We start from the raw sequence: 6,000 nt of genomic DNA, 5'->3' as shown, positions 1-6,000 counted from the left end.
CCAACAGGTCTGGGGAATTTTGGGGTGAAGGATAAGAGGAAACTAACACTGCCCAGTGTGGTTTTATTTAGTTGTCCCAACAGCCACTACAAACCTCTGCACCTTGGCCCCATGGGGATGAATTTCTACCCCCCTGAGCGTGAAATTTCAGCCCCACAAGATGCTTTGGGAAGTGTGGCAGCACCTCATTCTGCATCCCTGGAGGAGGAGGATGCTGCGGGAGGAAGGTTCATCTGCGGGAGAAGGGAAAAGCTGAAATAAACCTGCCCTGGGGGTTCTCACAGTTGGGGTTGAGGGTATTTTGGAACCAATACCAGTTGCGCTTTTGCTTCAAAGCAATTGCTTCACAGTCTTACTCTTGTGGGTTTTGCTGCATTTGGGCTGAGACTCGTGGCTTTTGGGGCAGGAACTGATCGCTTTTCCCACCCGAGGTCTTTGGAGATAAAGTTCCACGGGGTGACCATGGGGTTGGTGGCTTTGAGGTGACCTCTTGCTCTTGACCCGGTGGCACCAAGATGCTGCCTGGGAAGGACGTCATGTAGGGACACGCGAGGTCAGGTTGTCCCCAAAGCCCAAATAACCATCCCCGGGGAAGCCCAAATCATCCCGGGGGAAGCCAAGAGAGGCTGGAGCTCCAGAATAGCTTCAAACAGCCAAAATTAGCCCAAAACTCATCCACCCGCGGCCCCTTCCAGCATCACGACCCCCCCGCTGATCCCACGGTCCAGAGACTTGTCCTTGCCGTGCCTTTTCTTGGCGTCTCGCTGCTTTTTGGAGGCAGCCCTGATGTTTTTCCAGCTTCCTTCCATGCGATTGCAGAAAGGCACCGCGGGGCAGAGCCGGCCTGGGAAACGATTGGGCGACGGGCGTATAAAATAAGCAACAAGGGAAAATGAAATTAAGAGGAATAAATGTGGTTTGCTTGTTTTCTCATTGGTGTCCGGCTCAGTCTGTGTGTTCGCTGGGATTTAGGGTCCTGGGTGTGATGGGATGCACTCAGGTCAGTGCATGGGGATGGTGTGTGATGGATCGGGCTGTGGGTGCTGTCAGAAATAGATTTTTTGCACATATTCAGCAGGGCCTGTTGTGGTAGGACAAGGGGTGATGGTTTTAAACTATAGGAGGGAGATTCAGGCCAGACATGAGGAAGTTTTTGCCCCTGAGGGTGGTGAGAGCCTGGCCCAGGTTGGCCAGAGAGGTGGTGGATGAACCATCCCTGGAGACATCCCAGGCCAGGCTGGACGGGGCTCTGAGCAACCTGAGCTGGTGAAGATGTCCCTGCTCATGGCAGGGGTGGCACTGGATCAGCTTTGAAGGTCCCTTCAACCCAAACCATTCTGTGATTCTATGAATTGAGCTGTGATGGATTTGGGGGCATTTTCTGCAGCTGAGATTGGTCTTATATTGAGCGACGTGCTCCCTGTCCGTGGATGCTGATGCCCCTTTTTGTGCTGTTCCTCAGGGCAGCGAGGTGACCACCACGTCCCGGCTGCTGCTGCTTCACGCTGAGACACCCGCCAGCACCAACACCAGGTAGGTCCTAAAACAACACAATTAACAATCCTCTAATTGATCTCGGTGGTAGCAGCACCCCCTGGCCAAGACATCGCTCCTCCGGGGCGGTGAGTCTCATGAGGATGGAGCCAGGCTCTTCTCGGTGACAACCAGTGATAGGACAAGGGGTAATGGGTTCAAAGTGGAACACAGGAGGTTCCACTTAAATTCAAGAAGAAAATTATTTGTGGTGAGGGTGTCAGAGCCTGGCCCAGGCTGCCCAGGGAGGTTGTGGAGTCTCCTTCTCTGCAGACATTCAAACCCGCCTGGACACCTTCCTGTGGAACCTTAGCTGGGTGTTCCTGCTCCATGGGGGGATTGCACTGGATGAGCTTTCCAGGTCCCTTCCAACCCCTGACACTCTGGGATTCTGTGATTCTGTGATTCCTTTGACCGCGCTGCTGCTGGAAAGCAAACTATGGATGAGGAAGGAGTTTTGTCTGGAGGACTGGTATTGGGGAGCATCCCGTGGGGATGTGATGCTCCGAGGTGCTCGCAGGAGCCGTGCGAGGCTGTGCCCGCCTCGCTGGGCGCTGTATTTGGGTCAGCCTCATCGACTGGATGTGCAACTGTGTCATCCCTGGAGAGCGCGGGACGTCGATCCATAAACGCGGACGGCGCGGCACGCACCGGTCCGGGGCGACACGCCAGCGTCAACGCCGCGTTCTTTAGCTCAGCCCCGCTCCGAAAATTGGGGAAAAAAGTAAGAAAATTACAAAGTTAGCGAACCCAATAAACACTCAGCTTTTTCCAACAATAGCAGCTGTGACTCCGCTTGTCCGGGACGCGGCTCCGGCTCCGTGAATAGCCAGGAGCCATCTGCAATTCAGATTGCGTGCGGCGGCAACTGGTACAACCGGACGCTTGTGAAACAGGGGGTGCGTCCCCCTCCGGTTTCTCTCTCCCCGGGCAGGAAAGGCGGGAGGAACAGGATGTTTTCCCGGCTTTTACTTTTCCCCATCCCGGCTGCTGGAGAGACAAGGAGCTGATAAAACAGAACGGAGGAGCTCATAGAATTTCTCTGTTTCTTTACATTGAGTGGGTTATTTCAGTTAACCCACATAGGAGACCCCTGGGAGCTGAAGCGCAGGGGAGGATGGAGCAGATATTCTCCCACCATCAGCCCCGTGGTGGCTGAATCCTCAATCCAGTGTTAAGCTGTAGATATTCCCTGGAAGTGCTGGGATTTCTGCTCTGCTTTGCTATCCATTAATTATTGCTGGTTTAAAGCGAAGTGCCTGTGTCCAACCGCAGGGATGTCCTTGGTTCCCTAAAGCAAAACCAGCATCGAGGTGATGGGACTGAGAGTTGGGGAGACTCACCAAAAGTTCAAATGTGATGCTCCAGTCCCCCCAGTTACAACCAGCTGGATATACTGGGTGCACAATGAGAAAAAAGGGGAGGTTTATCATTTTTCCAGGTTGGAAGTGCAGGCTGCTCGAGCTGCATCCATTGCGTTTGAATGTGGTGGTGGTTTCATAGGTGCCTTCTGGACATGGTGGTGTGGACCGGAGAGAGAAAACAGCACCTGGATCCAGGTGGGATGGGCAGACTGGTGTCACTGGTCACACTGGTGGGGTAATCGCCGTCCCTGTGAGCCACAGCCAGTGTCTGTGGGGTGAGAGAGCTTGTCATCTCGCATCTCTCATCAATTCGCTGATTGCTAATTATTACTGTAGCTTGACCTGCGGAGGCCAGCAAGCCGTGACACCCACGGTCATCTCAGCCAACAGGGACATCCTGGTGACTTCAGAGCTGGGCTGAACGAACGTCCCTTCTGCTCCCTTCTCCTGGCTCCTGAGTGCTGCATCCACAGGGAGCAGCCCTGCCCCATCACAGCAGCTTTTCCACGTTTAATTTGCTTTCATATACGCTTCTTTTTTCTAATGCACTGCACTTTTTTCCACCCCATCTGCCGTCCACAGCTGCTGCTCCTTGGGGCCATCACACTGCAGCTTCACCCCGGTGGCTTTAGGACCCGCTCCTGACCCAGAGCTGGCAGGTAGCAAACCAAACAGCACTGCTGTGGTAGCATCTCTGGGCTCTTTGCTGGTTTTATTGCTGAAATCCAACCTGTTTGCTCTTGTCCTACCCACCGTGGTCGTAGGGAAGAAGTTTCAGTGGTCTTCCTCCAGCAGCTCATGGTGTTTCTAAACGCAGGCAGGATTTTCCTTCACCAGCCTTACCACGTTTGCTGCAGCAAACTTGCTGCCTCTCTGATCCGTGGGCACCTCTGAGAAGAGTTTGGCTCTGTTTTCTCACCACTTTCCCGTTTCATAGTTGCATTCATCAATAAGGTCTCCCCTGCTTCTCTCCAGCCTGACCAGACCCAGCTCATAGATCCCACCCCCCAGCCCTGACCATCTTGGTGGCCACCACCAGCTCCTCAAAGTGCTTCTCCACTGGATGCAGCATCCAGATGCAAAGTCCCTGGAAAGATCCCTACAAAACACCACGCAGAGCGTCCCTCTGATTTGTCACTGAGCTCTCAACCCAATCTTTCCATTATCATGGTATTTTAGCTAAGATCCTGTTAGAATCACAAAGTTGTTTGGGTTGAAGGGACCATCAAAGCTCATCCAGTGCCACCCCTGCCATGAGCAGGGACATCTTCACCAGCTCAGGTTGCTCAGAGCCCCGTCCAGCCTGGCCTGGGATGTCTCCAGGGATGGTTCATCCACCACCTCTCTGGGCAACCTGGGGCAAGCTCTCACCACCTTCACTGTAAAAAAATTTCTTCATGTTTAGGACAAATCTCCTTTGAATTTAAAACCATTACCCCTTGAATAACCCCCTGTTTCCTTCCTTGCTTGTAGGAAACTCACACCCAGAAATAGTGTAACAGCATCACTGAGGCAAAACTAAGAATCTCCCCCATCCCTGGGTCTGTTATCCTGCCCTGGGAGCAAAACAAAGTCTCCTGCTCCTCTCCAGTGCCAGGACAATTGTGTCCAGTTGTGGCCCCTCAGCTCCAGAAGGACAGGGAACTGCTGCAGAGAGTCCAGCGCAGCCACCAAGATGCTGGAGGGAGTGGAGCATCTCCCGTGTGAGGAAAGGCTGAGGGAGCTGGGGCTCTGGAGCTGGAGAAGAGGAGACTGAGGGGTGACCTCATTCATGTTTACAGATATAGAAAGGGTGAGTGTCAGGAGGATGGAGCCAGGCTCTTCTTGGTGACAACCAATGACAGGACAAGGGGTAATGGATTCGAACTGGAATACAGGAGGTTCCACTTAAATAAGAGAGGAAACTTGTTCATGGTGAGGGTGTCAGAGCCTGGCCCAGGCTGCCCAGGGAGGTTGTGGAGTCTCCTTCTCTGCAGACATTCAAACCCGCCTGGACACCTTCCTGTGGAACCTCAGCTGGGTGTTCCTGCTCCATGGGGGGATTGCACTGCATGAGCTTTCCAGGTCCTTTCCAATCCCTGACATTCTGTGATTCTATGACAAAGCCTTCGGGAGCTCGCAGAGGAGCAGAAGCTTCACCCTGTGCCGCAGCTCCGGAGGGGACAATGGCAGCATTGAGTGCGGGCGCTGAAACGCTGCCGTATTGTGCCTGGCAGAGAGATGCCCGGGAATAATCGCCTGCTCCTTGGTTTTGTTGCAGGGCTTTTCCCCCAAGAAGGTCTCCGGTTATGCGGTGAGGACCCACAGATCAGACGCACCTATTTTTTTCCTGGCTGTGAAAGGTAAGGATTGTCTTATTTACCTCTTTATTGAGATGTGGCTCTGTGCTATTGTTGATTGGGAGAAGAACGTGGATTTGGGGGCAAGACGATACTCTGCTCCTCATTCTGGGGGGGGGCATGTTGCTGTTGATCCTTGTAATATATTTTATATTATATATAATATATTGGTTTTCAATTTCACACAGATATATAAAGTCAATATAGAGAGCCATAAAAGTTTTCTTACTTCTTTTCGTGCCTATAAAACGTTTTGCACTAAATACATTCTTAAGCTGCAGAAATCCATCTCCACACGGGGTCACTTATAATTTGGATCAAGAGTTTTGCTCGAAACTTTTCTAAGCAAGGCTGGATGAGGTTTTGCTCCAGAGCAAGGCTGAGATTTTTTTAGAAGCACATTTAAGGCTGTTTTCAACCTGGGCGCCTACAAAAGCGTTTCTCTAAACAGTTTTGCGGTGAGGGTGTTTTCTTCCCCCAAAATCTGCTTTGAAAAGCTTTAATCTGGGCTGAAGTTACAGCTCGTGACTGTGTCAAGGGCAGCACCAGCATCAAGCGCTGCGGAGGTGCCCTCATCATCATCATCCTCCTCCATCCCAGGTTCCAGTATAAGTTGGGGAACGACCTGTTGGAGAGCAGTGTAGGGGAAAGGGACCTGGGGGTCCTGGGGACAGCAGGGTGACCATGAGCCAGCACTGGGCCCTTGTGGCCAGGAAGGCCAACGGTACCTGGGGTGGGTTAGAAGGGGGTGGTCAGTAGGTCAG

At 52.6% G+C, this 6,000-nt stretch overlaps 1 protein-coding gene across 1 annotated transcript in view; it reads left to right on the top strand.

Annotated features, from left to right (window-relative positions):
* The first annotated feature begins 1,435 nt into the window (after window positions 1-1,435).
* GJC2 (gap junction protein gamma 2) overlaps window positions 1,436-6,000 on the top strand; it is a 42,590-nt gene continuing 38,025 nt past the window's right edge. The window contains exons 1-2 of the mRNA XM_071805426.1: window positions 1,436-1,533; window positions 5,158-5,239. The gene's annotated coding sequence lies outside the window, so the exon portion shown is untranslated. The remainder of the gene's footprint in view (window positions 1,534-5,157; window positions 5,240-6,000) is intronic.

The sequence above is a fragment of the Patagioenas fasciata genome, chromosome 2 (genome assembly GCF_037038585.1).
Source record: "Patagioenas fasciata isolate bPatFas1 chromosome 2, bPatFas1.hap1, whole genome shotgun sequence".
Taxonomy (NCBI): Eukaryota; Metazoa; Chordata; class Aves; order Columbiformes; family Columbidae; genus Patagioenas; species Patagioenas fasciata.
The sequence above is the reverse complement of the archived record's forward strand: the minus strand, read 5'-3'. Positions and strand labels throughout refer to the sequence as shown.